At 40.4% G+C, this 15,460-nt stretch overlaps 1 pseudogene; it reads left to right on the top strand.

The window, feature by feature from the left end:
* The first annotated feature begins 258 nt into the window (after positions 1-258).
* On the top strand, positions 259-2,107 carry LOC145118621 (scarecrow-like protein 3 pseudogene; annotated as a pseudogene).
* Positions 2,108-15,460: the final 13,353 nt, after the last annotated feature.

Here is a 15,460-nt window from a genome sequence, read left to right as displayed (position 1 = left end):
TTTTACTTTTTTATAATTTTGCCACTAAAGTTTCAACAAACTTTTCCTCTTTATAGTTTTGGTACTTTATTTTTACTAATTTTGCCACTAAAGTTTCAACAAACTTTTTCTCTTTATAATTCTGACATTTTATTTTTACTTAATTATATTTTTGCCACTAAACTTTCATCGGTGCGTTGCACGGGCCTTTTCCTGGTGGTAATAAAAGTGGGAAGTGGTTTTGTGCAATTTGTTGGATTGAAATTGAGGGAAAACGCTTGAATAGAAAAAGACAAGAGAGGACGCTCTTCCTCACAAATTCCATATTCCTCTGCAACACTAAATGACACCAATCCAAATTGTAACGACAAGAACAGGAATAGCTCTCACGCCATTTGTCTACTTTCTATCTGTTTCTTTTGAATCAAGAACAGAAACGCCTGATTCAATTGCCAACTGCTCCCCACTTTCTCTCTCTACAAAACAACTCAGATTTCAGTTCAGACCGAACCTAATTGGGTTTTTTGTGAATTTGAAAACCCTTCAAGGAATTTCTGTTTTCTACATTGCTTCATCAGTTCTTCTTCACCATATTTCTTCTGATAGTTCAGTTCTTGTTTCTTTTGTTTTTCCATCGGTTTGGCTCCCAGTTCAATCGTCGAACACCTGGAAGGCCCGATGTTTCAAGATGATGGGTCATCTTCTGTGACTTCCACACCAAACCAAATTTTTCCGTCAATGGCTGCTTCATGTCAATTACGAACAACACCATATCCATGGCTGAAAGAGCTTAAATCAGAGGAAAGAGGTCTGCGTTTGATTCATCTACTGCTCACATGTGCAACCTACGTAACCTCCGGGAACTTCGATCATGCTAATCTCGTCCTGGATCAAATCTCCCACCTCGCTTCTCCTGAAGGCGACACGATGCAGAGAATCGCGTCGTATTTTGCGGAAGCTCTCGCTAATCGAATCCTCAAATCATGGCCTGGACTCTACAAAGCCCTTCATTCGACCAAAATCTCCACAGGAAACGACGACATTCTCTTCAGGAAATCGTTCTTCGATTGCTTTCCGTTTTTGAAAATCGCATTTGTTATCGCAAACCAAACGATAATCGAAGCCATGGAAGGAGAGAAAATGATTCATGTCGTCGATCTTAACGCGGTAGAACCCACTCAGTGGCGTGCACTCCTCCATGAGTTCGCCGGACGTCCAGGAGGGCCTCCGCATTTAAGAATCACCGGAATCCATCACCAGAAAAAGGTTCTACACCATATGGCCAGCACATTAACCGAAGAAGCTGAAAAACTCGATATCCCGTTTCAGTTCAATCCAATCGTGACCAAGCTCGACGATCTCGACATCGATAGACTGAAAATCAAAACCGGCGAAGCGTTAGCAATCAGCTCGATTCTTCAATTCCACTTAATGTTAACAAAAATAGATAAAACTGCACGAAAATCACCACCCATTTCCAAGACCGAAGATTCGTTCACATCTTGTACCGTTTCTTCCACGAAGTTAGACCGATTCCTCAACCGTTTATGGGGTTTATCCCCCAAAATAATGGTGGTGGCCGAACAAGAATCCGACCACAACCAATCGGATCTAATGGAGCGACTATCCGAATCGTTGTACTTTTACGCCGCCCTTTTCGACTGCTCAGAGTCCACTTTGCCAAGAACATCACCGGAAAGATTAAAAATCGAGAAAATGTTCGGGGAGGAGATCAAGAACATTATAGCGTGCGATGGGGAGGAGAGAATCGAAAGGCATGAAAAGCTCGATAAGTGGATTCAAAGGCTTACTTTAATGGGCTTTGGGCCTGTTACATTAAGCTATTATGGGTTGCTACTTGCTCAAAGATTGATTCACGGAAGTAGTTGTAATGGTTGTAGGATTAAAGAAAGAAATGGGTGTGTGGTCATTTGTTGGCAAGACCGGCCCATTTTCTCAGTTTCGGCTTGGAATTCGAGACGATAAATCTTTCTTGAGAGGGTACTATTGTCATTATCTCAATTGTTATAGCATGGTAGGATTTGTTTAGGTGCTCACCGAGAATGGTATCTGCCTTTTAAACATTAGATTCAACTAATGAAAAGTGACAAGCTACTTGTTATAAGTCTTTGATGGTATTTGTGGAGGCTTAGTTTTTAATTTTTAAGAAAAAATTCGAAAAAAAAAATCATCTGATGATAGGAGTTTCTGGCTTTTAGGTAAAACAAAAACTATGAATCCAAAAGCTACTTTAAATAGTGTTTAACAAAAACTCTTTTATAATTTTGCTAATCGACTTAATTACCTTTTTTTTTAATTAATGATGTGTTTTACAAAAATCATTTTATGTAATTTCATGTCTTAAAAACTTTCAGCTATTTTTGCCGAACACCCATATACAAATAAAAGTTACGACTTCCAGCTAGCAGCTTTTAGCTAGTTTTGTCGAACATGTGTAACATCCCGAAATAAGGTACATGTTATCATTTCTTGAATCTTTATTAAAAGTGTCACATTTGGTCTCTCATAGAAAAAGGCTTGCAAAAGTGGTTGTACACGGGGCGTACATATGAGTATGCACAGCGTACGCATGCAACATGCATGGACACGAAGGGTCAGCTAGTACGTTGGGCACACATGTGGTACGCTGGGCGTACTAGCCCAGATGTAAAACCCTAATTTTAAGGGTTGTCCTATTTAAAGAACATCATTTCTTCATTTCTGGCCACCCTTATCAATCTCCAACCCTCCCATAAACCCTAATCTCGTGTGAGTGGCTTGTATGTATGTGTTATTGCAAGTTTTGAGTGTTCTTGGCTCTTGTAGTAGAAGAAGGAGGTTAGAGAAAAAGAAGAAGAAGATGCTAGCAAGCTTGAAGATCCGGAAACTTCCCACCTTTGTGCATCATTTTCAAGTTTAAAGTTTATACCTTGACAAGTGTTGTTCTAGATCTCTTTGGTTTAAGATTTATGAGCTAAAAGTCCCCAAGTTTGGACCTTTATGAGTTTGGGACTCTCTAGAGGGTTTAAGTTGTCCTTTTATGCATATTAGGACATTTAGATTCATAAAAATGCTTGCTTGATCTTCCCCTTTGGCTCATGCATGAGTAAAGTAGGTTAGAATGGATGAAGTGATGCTTTGAGCCTTTCCTTGCCATGCAATGGTTTAAAGCCCACGACTTTATGGATTAAGAGGTCTTAAATTAGTCAGATTTGTGGTTGGTTTGGTTGTCTTAAAGGATTAAGACACCAACTTAGTGGAATTAGAGGCTGATGGAGTACGTCGGGGGTACTCCTGGCTACACGCAGCGTAGCCTAATCCTTCCCCGATGAGTGATGACCCTGTTGTACGCCTAGCGTAAAGAGTTGTACGCTCACCGTACGTACTGAGTGTTGATTTTCGTTGACTTTGACCATTAGTCAAGTTTTAGGGTTTTTAGACCATGTGTAACATTCCGTTTAAAATAGAACAATTAAATAATACACTCGGAACCCCGAGAAGTAATTTTTATTATTATTTTATATTATTGTAGCCAAAATCAAATAATAATTAGCGGGATGTTGGTTTCGGGGAGCCAAATGATAAAATTCGAATCTTCGGGGGGTTAAAGTGTAATTTCGGGACTTATTTTGTAACGATTTTCAGAAGCCAGGGGGTATTTGGTATCATTTGGACTTAACATGAAAGGATTTATGGAAGCAAGGGTTAAAGAGTAAATTCTGGACCTAAGTTGAAAAGGTTTTGTAGAGGAGGGGCCATTTGGTAACATTCAGACTTAAGTTGAAAAAAAAAAGAGAATGAGGGGCCATTTCTGTCATTATGGGATAACGTCTTATGGGGCGGGGTATATATCCGTCAAGCCCTCCATAACCCTAACCCTAGCACCAACCGCCACCTTTATGTCTCCCCCACTGGCGCCGCCACCATACCCGATTCCAATCAGCGAACGGCCACAACGACCACCAGACTTCCACCGTTCTTCTCCTTATCCTTCTTCAGTCACCGCTATGTGAGGCCTCATCCACCACCCGACCCCCTTGTTGTTCCGATCAACCAAGACCACGGTGGATCATGGTTGCCGACGAAGATTGTTGTTGCTGTTGTACTCGGTGCGTTCGCACCACCTTCTCCTCTCTTCATTTCTTTCCCGATGGTTGCATCACCGTTGCCGTCTAGAGGCTGCTTAACCCCACTGACGCCCTTCGTCTGCCGAATGTCATCGGGAAATGGTGGCAACGTTCGTGGTTTGCGATGCAGATGCGCGTGTGTGTGGGCTTCCTGTCGAGTAGAAGTCATGAAGAACCACCATGGCAGCCGGCCATGGTGGCTGTCGCCGATGACGTTGCATTGTCGACCGATCGCTACTGCTACCCGCCTTCTTGTGTCACCGCCGCCGCCGTACACCACCAGGTGGGTGGGTGTACTCATTTACGAACAGAAGAGCATGTGTGTGTGGTTACTTGGCCGAAAATCACAAGAGAGCCACCACCACCACCACCGTGAGGTGGTGGCTAGGACCTCTGAACACCGCTTGTTGCCACAAGGGCGGCTGTGTGTGTGTGTGTGTGTGTGTGTGTCTGTTTTATTATATGTGTGTTTATTTTGGATATTTGTTGTATGGATGTTGTATCATTGTATCGTGGCCAGAATAATCAAGGTAAAACCCATAACCATCACCGTGAGGTGGTGGCTGCCGCCACTAACCACCGTCTTGGGTGGCGGTGTGCATTTTGTAATTGGATTGTTAGTTTAGATTCTTGGACATATTTAGTTTAAAATTTATAACCACCACCACGAGGTGGTGGCCGCCACCGTGAGTCGTCGTTGACCGCCACTACCCGAGGTGGTAGTGGGTGGTACCCGACTTATTTAATCCTAATTGACCTAATGAAGCCCTAATTGACCTAAAAACCTAACCATTTGACTAATGGGCGCGCGATTGGGTTGGAAACCCTAATTAGGGTTTAGAAAACCTTAATTTTGGATTTGTTGGTTTGGGCTTATCGGGACTCGCGTTTTGGGCCATTGGAATTGAATTATTAGTTACAGCCAATCACACCGTATGATTTATCTAGTATAGTGATGGACTTAATGGATTAAGTCCTTCATGGGTTAAGTAAGAAACACTTAACCCTAATCGTCATTTTATGTGAAAACCCTAATTTTGCTTGGACCTTGAGTTGGGCCTTTCTATTGGGCTTTGGTGATTGGGCTATTGATGGGCTATCCAAGAACAAGTATATGGACTATAATATTTGGATGAGCTTTAGGATAAGGCCCATTGGAAAGCCTTGGGCCCAATTTGGAAAATTGGGCCATAGGTGGATCGTAACTGGGCCTTTATGATTATGAGATATTGGACCATTGGAATACCAAGTGTTGGACCAGAATAGATGGTTGGGCCTTAAGGTAAGGCCCCTGTGAAGGGTTTGGGCCCAATTTGGAAAATTGGGCCATATTTTGGGCTTTGGTCCATTGGTTGACTTTTGGGCCTTTGGAGTGTTAGTTTGGGCCTTGGGCTTGAATCAAGCTAGGTTGGGGGTAAAATAGTCTTTTACCCCAAGCATGGACTTATGGTTATGTATTGGAACCCGATTATTAATTGGGTGTTGTTTGATGTTGACAGTTCGGGAATCTGTCATCCAACAGCTAGGGTTTTGTCTGCGAGACTTCAGCAGTGTGAGGTGAGTTCTTCTCACTATATCAACAAGGTCTAAGGCACCAATGTCGGCCCTTTTCGGATTTGTATCCGGGTTTATTGCATGATATGCTTATTGATTTGCATCCTGGTAGTTAGGATGGTGATATGCTTAGTGACCTGGTAGGTCGGTATCCTGGTATATAGGATAATGATATGTTAATGACCGGTTAGGTCGTGTAACGCCCGTGTTTCTAGGCTAACCATTAGTATAATGGTGTAATAGTTGGGTTCAACAATTATAACCTACTTTGAAGAAGTAAATAGGAATTATTTGAATATTATGTGATTTTATGCACATTATACCTATTTATAAGATATAATAAGTTAAGAATAAAAATAAGCGTCAAAAAACAAAATAATAGATAAGTCCAATATCTATGAAGAAAGTTGTAGTGGTCGGGACAAGGATTTCGGAGATATAAAGAACGTCGAAATCCGAGTTATAACGAAGAAGTTATGACCTGTCGAAGTTTCGTGACAAAAACCGGCACGACACCGGGAATCGTAAAAGGTGAGTTTATGATAAAGTACTTTTTAGACTTAGGGGTCTAAGTGAAAGTTGTATAGTACGTCTCCACCTTCGCGTGGATATAAAGAACGTCAAAAACGAAGTTCGTATACAAAAGTTATGGCCTTCCGAAGTTACAGCTGCCTGAGGGCATGACACGTGTGAGAAACCCTAATCTGACTGAACTCACGACGTGAGCATAAAAACTCACGACGTGAGGAGTCAAATTGCCACATTTCGTACCAAGAAGGTGCGTGACGAGGCTATGAAGGGATAAGTTCTAAGCTCACGACGTGAGCAATGATATCTCACTACGTGAGGAGTCAAATTGCCACATTTCGGACCTAGAAGGTGCGTGACGAGGCCACAAAGGGATAAGTTCTAAGCTCATGACGTGAGCAATGATATCTCACGATGTGCGGAGTCGTATGGCCACCTTCCGAAGCTAGGGATGCAAATGGCAAGTCTGCGAGGTGAGCAGGTTTGGCTCACGACGTGAGAGACCTAAAAACTGCCTATAAATAGCAAGTTCGACCATTTCACTTCTTACACCAAATATTCTTATCTCTCTCTCGTTTTCAGAAGTCGTTCCGCGTCCCGAGCCCGACGATCACGAATTGCCGACCGTTTCTAGTTAGATTCTATCAACTCACGCTACTAAGGTGAGTGCATAGTTATTTTCATCGTATGCATAGATATGAAGTATTTTATATAAATTACATGCTATGTGTACATATTATCTGTATACTTGTTATCTATGTTAGATGAACACTATTATACATGTTTTAAATGATTTAAACTGTATATGTATTTTATATCTACAAATATGTTGGGGTAAAACATGGGTAGATGAAATAGTTGGTGTGTGATGAAATAAAATGATGAGAGGCATCGATGTTGATGTTGATCCAGTCATCGAGCAGAGTATAGATGACGACCATGGACTTTTCTAGACAGTCTAGTGGAGCGCTAGCAGGCCCGCAACCTCTAGGTGTTTGTGAACGATGTGTTCACTGGTGTACTCTATCCCCCTCATGGTTTCCTTACAAACATTTATTGTTGAGGAACCCCCTTAGCAGTGGTGTCCATCCCGATGATAATCCTTAGGCTAGGTCCCTTATGATAGGTAAAGTGAGGATAACGGGAACGGGTATTCAGGTTATTGTTGGTTGATGAAATTAATAAACTTATTTATTGCGGGTTGAAAACCCTATGTGCTCACCAGGCTCCCAAGCCTGACCCAATCAGTTTTATCGTATACAGGTAGTGGCAAGAGAGCACAGGAGTGATGATCTGATGAGAGATCAATGGTTTATAGGCCACTAGAATAAATAGATATTATAAGGCCTATGTTGTTTATGTTTATGCTTTTGATCTGTATTAACAATGGCATCCCAAGGTTTTTAATATAATACATTTCTTCGGAAGTGCTTTGATAAATTCTTTATCATATAGATATATATTTTTGGGAACAAATTACGATTTATATTTCGTTAAAAATATACTCTGATTTTCAAATAAAGCATAAACAAATCGGTCTTTTCTGACCGTGAATTTGGGGATGTCAAAGTTGGTATCAGAGCATTAGTTTAAGCGAACTAGGAGTTTGTAGGATTTCTAGACTTAAACTTAGAATGCTAAGCGATAATTGTGAGATGAGTGTCTACCATAATTTAGACACGAGCACTAGTTTATTTTAGGAAATATGCCTAAAATGTTTTTATGTGCTAAATGCTTTATGTTATAGCTATAAAGATGTCTTATATGCTATTATTTGTTTGGATCTATGGTCTATTGCCGACCGGATCTGGAAACCTTATGTGTTCAGGATTCTAAACGTTTAATTACGATATTAGAACTGACATGTAACTTATTGGAGTGATAAGGAGATCTATACGTCTATCGTAAATAAAGTTTTCCTATCTTAATTCTCGTCATTACACACTGAACGTTTGATTCGGTGTATAGACCATCATGGCAAGAACCCGAAGTAGAGTCGGAAATGCCAATGTAAATGAAAATCAACAGCCTCAACCCTAAGTGATTGAGCAAGTACCAGTGGTAGTAGCTGCACCTGAGCCAATGACTATGCCCGGGGTACAAGCGATGATCCAGATGATGTTGGATCGCCAGATGGAGGAGACAATGCTTTTACTTCAACAGAATAGGGATGAACCCACGATACCTGTTGAACAGCCTAAGCTGAATGACAGACAGTCAGAAGAAGGGAATTACAGTAGGACTGTTAGTCAAGTTGAACCGCCAGTGGTTAGGAGAAACCAACCCAATGGAGGAAATGACGAACGTGGATGCAAATACAAGGATTTCATGGCATCCAAATCACCGTACCTTTCTGGAAGCCCGACACTGGTGGAAGTCATGAATTGGATCTCCGAAATGGAGACAATGTTTGAAAGTTGCAAGTGTAGCAACAGACAGAAGACCGCTCTTGTGATTCCTCTGTTAAAATCTGGAGTACTGAGTTGGTTGAAGCTACTAGCTGATTCGATGCCCAAGGGAGAAGCTAGCAAAATGTCTTGGAAAGATTTCCTAGTGCAACTAAAGATGCAATATTGCTCTGAGCAAGATCTTCTGGAAATCAACAATGAGTTCCATAATCTGAAGAAGGGAAGCATGAGCGTTACTGAATACGCTGCATGTTTTATAGAGAAAATGAAGCTTGTTCCATACCTAGTTCCAACCGAACTCTCCAAGGTTAACAAGTTTGCCCACGGATTACCAGCGGACTTTGGTCCAGTGGTCAAGCAAGCAACCACTCTGAAATCCGCCATCTGGGCTGCTAAGAATGTGGAGACCCAGATACGAGAGAAGGGTCTGGAGAGAGTGGAGGTTGGTGAGAAAAGGAAGTTTGATGGGTCGTCAAATTTCAGCAAGAAGGGAAAGTTCTCAAAATCTGGTACGAAGAAGTCTGGAGGAGGTGAAGCCAAATGGTGCGAGAAGTGCAAGAAGAAGCACTTAGGGAGATGTGGCGGGGGAGTCACTTGTTTTAAGTGTGGAAAGCCTGGGCACTATGCCAATGAATACACCCCCCACAAGAAAGTTTGTTATGGGTGTAATGAAGAAGGGCACATCTTGAAGGAATGCTCGAAGAAGAAGGAGGCGACAAGGCCCAATGTCCTACCGAAACTGAAAGCCAGATCTTTCCAGATGACACTGGAAGCAACAAGGGATGAAGCAGATGTCGCTTTAGGTACCTTTCTCGTAAATGGATTGTCTGCCAATATATTATTTGATTCAGGAGCAAACTACTCCTTTATATCGCATAAGTTTGGTAGAAGACTAGCATTGCCTATAGATAAACTTAATAATACTATAGTTGTAGAAGTTGCCAATGGCAAGTTCATACCTGTTAGTAATTGCATTAAAAACATCGTCATCGACTTGAACGGGAATAAATACCACGAGGAATTATTGCCCATTGAGTTGAATGGTTTCGACATCGTGCTTTGGAATGGATTGGCTTAGTATGTACGATGCTGAGATACTATGCAAGAAGAAGATGGTAAGAGTAAACCCATCTGGCAGAGAGTCATTTATGGTGTACGGGGACAAATGCAGAATAAATTCTGGAATCATTTCCCTGATGAAAGCCAGAAAATGTTTTTCCAAAGGATGCACATCATACTTGGCATTTGTGATCGATACTAAGAAAGAGAAGAAGGAGATACAAAGTATACCCGTGGTGTGTGACTATCCGGAAGTCTTTCCCGAAGATCTTCCTGGATTGCCCCCTGATAGACAAGTGGAATTTCGAATAGAATTGTCGCCAGGATCAACACCAATAGCGAAAGCACCATACCGATTAGCACCGACGGAGATGAAGGAGCTTATGACGCAACTTCAGGAATTATTGGACAAAGGTTTTATTAGACCTAGTTCATCACCCTGGGGAGCTCCGGTGCTATTCGTGAAGAAGAAGGACAGAAGCATGAGGATGTGTATAGACTACCGAGAGTTGAACAAGGCAACGGTGAAGAACAATTATCCATTGCCAAGGATTGATGACCTGTTCGATCAGCTGCAAGGTTCGAAATATTTCTCAAAGATCGATCTTAGGTCAGGATATCATCAGCTGAAAGTGAGAGAGCAGGATATTGAGAAGACTGCATTCAGAACAAGATATGGACACTACGAGTTCTTGGTTATGTCATTTGGACTAACTAATGCTCCAACAACATTTATGGATTTGATGAATAGGGTTTGTAAACCATTCCTCGATAAATTTGTAATAGTGTTCATAGATGACATTCTAATATACTCGAAGAGTCAGCAGGAGCATGGAAAGCACCTGCGAGAAGTATTAGAAGTTTTGAAGAAGGAGAAGTTGTATGCTAAATTCTCCAAATGTGATTTTTGGATTCGAGAAGTCCCATTCTTGGGTCATGTGGTTAACCAGGAAGGGATAATGGTTGACCCAGCAAAGATTGAAGCTATGATGAAGTGGGAACGACCAAAAAGTCCCACGGAGATTCGAAGTTTTCTAGGATTAGCTGGATATTACCGAAGATTTATCCAAGGCTTTTCTTCGATAGCCGCTCCATTGACAGCTTTGACTCATAAAGGAGCCACATATGCATGGAGTGAGAAACATGATGAGGCATTCAAGAAGCTTAAGAAGAAGTTGTGTGAAGCACTAATTCTTTCTCTACCCGATGGAGTTGAAGACTTCGCAGTATATAGCGATGTGTCGGGAGTCGGGTTAGGATGTGTTCTAACTTAAAGAGAAAAAGTGATAGCATATGCATCTCGACAATTAAAAGGAGCATGAAAAGAACTACCCCACTCACGACTTGGAGTTGGCAGCGGTAGTTTTCGCCCTAAATATATGGAGGCATTACCTCTATGGCACGAAGTGCAAACTTTTCACTGATCATAAGAGTCTCCGGTATCTCTTTAATTAGAAGGAATTGAACATGAGACAATGACGCTGGCTAGAGTTACTCAAAGATTTTGACTGTGAGATACTTTACCACCCTGGTAAAGCGAATGTTGTAGTCGATGCTCTAAGTCGAAAAGTAAACTTCGAAAGAAAAAGGCCAAGAGCGTTAAGAATAAAAGTTGTCTCAACAATTTTGGAAAGCATCAAGAAAGCTCAGGAAGAAGCTTTAGAGAAAAATGACCGGAAGGAAGAACATTTAAGCAAAACGTTGGTATTCGGTACAAATAATCAAGGATTGAAGGTATTCCAAGATAGAATTTGGGTACCTAAGATGGGAGGAATAAGGGATCTTCTGATGGAAGAAGCTCACAAGACCATGTACTCGATTCATCCCAGTAGCACTAAGATATATAGGGATCTGAAACCCTACTACTGGTGGCCGACGATGAAGCTCGATGTTGCAAAGTATGTGGCCGAGTGTGTAACTTGTGCAAGAGTTAAAGCACAACATCAAAAACCGTATGGGAGTTTAGAACCTTTACCTATACCCATGGGTAAATGGGATGACATCACCATGGATTTTGTAACTAAACTTCCTAGAACGAAGAACGGTCACGACATGATTTGGGTAGTCGTGGATCGTTTCACTAAGAGTGCACACTTCATAGCAGCCAATGAGAAATGGTCTATGAATAAGCTTGAAAATTTTTACGTGAATGAAATGGTAAGACTTCACGGTGTACCATTAACGATTGTATCAGATCGTGATAGTCGTTTCACGTCAAGGTTCTGGAGAAGTCTACAGGAAGAAATGGGTACAAAATTGTGTTTAAGTACAGCCTACCATCCGCAGACTGATGGTCAGAGCGAAAGAACGATTCAAATACTTGAAGATATGATAAGAGCATGTACCTTAGAATTCCAAGGTAACTGGGATGAGCACTTACCTATGGTAGAGTTTTCTTACAATAACAGTTATCATTCGAGCATTAAGATGTGTGACAACCTGAAATTTCTATCTTATACAACCGTTCAATTCAATCAAAGTCAGACTTGTTTTTGCCTATCTTTTAGCCCTGTTAAAGGTCTGTTTGGGTGTTTTAAGCCTAGTACCTTAAAGAGTAAAGTGTTAGGAAGTATCTGCTAGAGTTCACTGTGCAACATTCAAGCCGGAAACTCCACCATAGGGAGTTTACGGCCATAAACTAGAGTTTACGGCCGTAAACACCTCCTTGGTCGTGAACTCTTCCCTTCATATGAGTTATTCCTTCATTATTCACCTTTCTCACACACTTCCACCTCAAGAACTCAATTTTTCTCTCAAGTATCATCAAGAACTTTCATCTTGATCTTCAATCTTGTAAGTAATCTTTCCATTTTCAAGTTGATATCCTTCTATATCTAGTGAAGATTCATGATTTCATCCATGAAATTACTTCTTTTGGTTAGATCTTCAAGTGTTCTTCATTTTCACCAAGAACACCAAGAAACACCTACTAGTTCTTGGACCGTGAACCCCCTCCCAAGCTTCAAAAACATGAGTATATCTTCTATCTCCTAGTTAGGCTTGTTAAACTCTTGATTCTAGTCTTGGATCATCATAAAATACATGAACATCAAGGGTTTACGGCCGTAAAACCTTGCATGGCCGTAAACTCTTGTGTTGTTGGATGTTTTGGCCCTTAAACTCCCTTATACTCGAGCCTAGAATCGAAGGCACTTGTTGAATGCTAGATATGACCATAAAACAACTAGTTTGCAAGTCCTCCCATGAGTGTACGGCCATAAACTCCTTGACCGTACACTCTAGGGCCGTATACTCCTTAGGGCCGTGAACACAATGGCTGTAAACACCTTGGCCGTAAACACCAAGGCCGTGAACACACTTGTGTGGCCGTTATATGCAATCCTTTGTGATTGTAACACTTCCATATAAGTGTTTCCTAGTTCCTAAGGTGAATCTCTATCATGATTAGTTGCTTAAACACTAATTATATACATATATGTGTCATTATATGCTTATTAGGATCCGTTGTGCTCAAGGCTTCACTTGACACTTAGCATCCTACAAACCGATCTTACATTCGCATCACTCACTGCAGGTGAGTTCATACCCCTTAACTTACCTTTTAAATGATTTTAAATGCTTTTATGGGGAGGGGGAATACAACTAGAAACATTATAGTTATTATATCAATCACATGTGATTAATAACTATCAAACAGATAGATTTCTTATACTTCAAACTGTGTTTTCAAACAAATTGCGCAAATCGTATTATCAAACTCTTTTATATGAAAAACTCTTTATCAAACTCTTTTAATCTTATATTTTGTAAAAATCATGTCTATATAGATATAGTTATATAAGTAGGATTGAAAGGACTTAGGACTGATAACTCAGCTTATTTCCTGTTCCTTGTTTGGTTGTGGACTTAGGGTATCGGTTGTTTGTCCGAAGGTCGTTTGAATCTTAGTTATATATTATGTGTATGTATATAGATATAAAAGTTCTTCATTCAGTTCAATACCTTTGGGTAGCAAAGGTGTACAAACATGTTCATTCATGCAAACAACATTACTAGTAAACTATAATAGGTATAGTTGTGGAAGTCAATACTCACTATAAAGAGAAACAGTACATACTATAACGAGAGACAATACTCACTATAAAGAGAAATAGATAGAGCATACTATAACGAGAGACAATACTCACTATAAAGAGAAACAGATAGAGCATACTATAACGAGAGACAATACTCACTATAAAGAGAAACAATACATACTATAACGAGAAACAATACATACTACACACTATACACTAGAAAACATACTATACAAACACAAGAATACTATAACATTAATGTGAGATACTACTTCATGGCGCGACAATATACTGCTATGTCACGTTTTGTACCCAGAGTCTCCTGGAGGGAGAGCATGAATTTGTGTATAGATCTATACGGGACTGACCCTCCTATACCTTGTTGCTAGCTACAGTGGGACCTGCAGGTGTACGGGTGACGAATGTCATATCATTTCGACGTCTCGAACGTCGTGTTATACTAGTCAATCAAGTATGGTTACAATCTTATCACATTTTACCTTAATTAAACAAACAAGTTTAAGGTAGTTAGTACATTGGTAGTTACATAGATAAAACTACAATACATCTTTATTTTCCCATTTCATTCACATTGTGATCTTCTCACATAAACGGTAATGAAAATTATATTTTGGTAATGATAGTCATATTTTGGGGAAAACACATACTTTTACAAAAGAACAAACATAAAGAACAGTTGAGTCTTGGTAGAAGACTACTTTAGTAGAAAATATAGGATTTTCTAGGAAATTTATAAACATTTACATCAAACACTTACAAACTTTTACATCAAACATTTACAAGCACTTTCTTCAAACTTATACAAACAATGACACTAAAATACTTATGAACTCACCAGCTTTAATGCTGATCTACGCTTTCAAAATAACTTGTATTCTCAGATCGCCAGTAGACAGGTGCCGATGAGTAGGTTTTGAGAAGATGGAGCACATTCAAGACTCATCTCTTATTTTGATTCATATTTTTGGTGTCTTATAAACTATATAGAACACACTTGTATTAAATTATACTATTAATGCTATGGATGATGTTGTTGCTTGTTTTTACTATTATGCATTGTTGTGATACTGTACATGACGTCCTCCGCCCCCGAACGTTTCCGCCGTTCCGGTTTTGGGGTGTGACAAGATGATACCTTATGATGCGTTGTATGGACAGAAGTGTCGTACGCCGTCTTGTTGGCTTGAAGCTGGAGAAAAGCAGTTTATGGGGCCCGAGATAGTCCATCAGACTGCTGAAAAGTTAAAGATGATTAGAGAAAGGATGTTAGCATCACAGGATCGTCAAAAGAGTTATGCTGACAAGAAGAGACGACCAATGACATTCAAAGTTGGAGACTCGGTTTTGCTCAAAGTCTCACCATGGAAGGGACTTATACAATTTGGAAAGAGAGGAAATTTGAGTCCAAGGTTTATTGGACCATTCAAAGTTCTTCAGAGGATTGGGAACCAAGCTTACAAGCTAGAGTTGCCAGAAGAAATAGATGGAATTCATAACACTTTCCATGTGTGTTACTTGAGGAAGTTTACGGGAGAAGTTCCCGATATAATTCCAATTTCAGAGTTAAGGATGGATGGAAATAAGAGGCTAATTGAAGAGCCTGAGACGATTGTTGACCGTAAGACTAAGAAGTTGCGACGCAAGATGGTCGACTTAGTGCTTGTGCGCTGGAAACATACAAATAGGCCAAACCTCACCTAGGAAACAGAGAGTGACATGATGAGTCGCTACCCACATCTGTTTGCTA

Source organism: Lactuca virosa, chromosome 6 (assembly GCF_052849685.1).
Source record: "Lactuca virosa cultivar CGN04683 chromosome 6, Lactuca_virosa_CGN04683_v6, whole genome shotgun sequence".
Lineage (NCBI taxonomy): Eukaryota > Viridiplantae > Streptophyta > Magnoliopsida > Asterales > Asteraceae > Lactuca > Lactuca virosa.
Note: the sequence above shows the minus strand (reverse complement) of the source record. Positions and strands in the feature narration are given on the sequence as shown.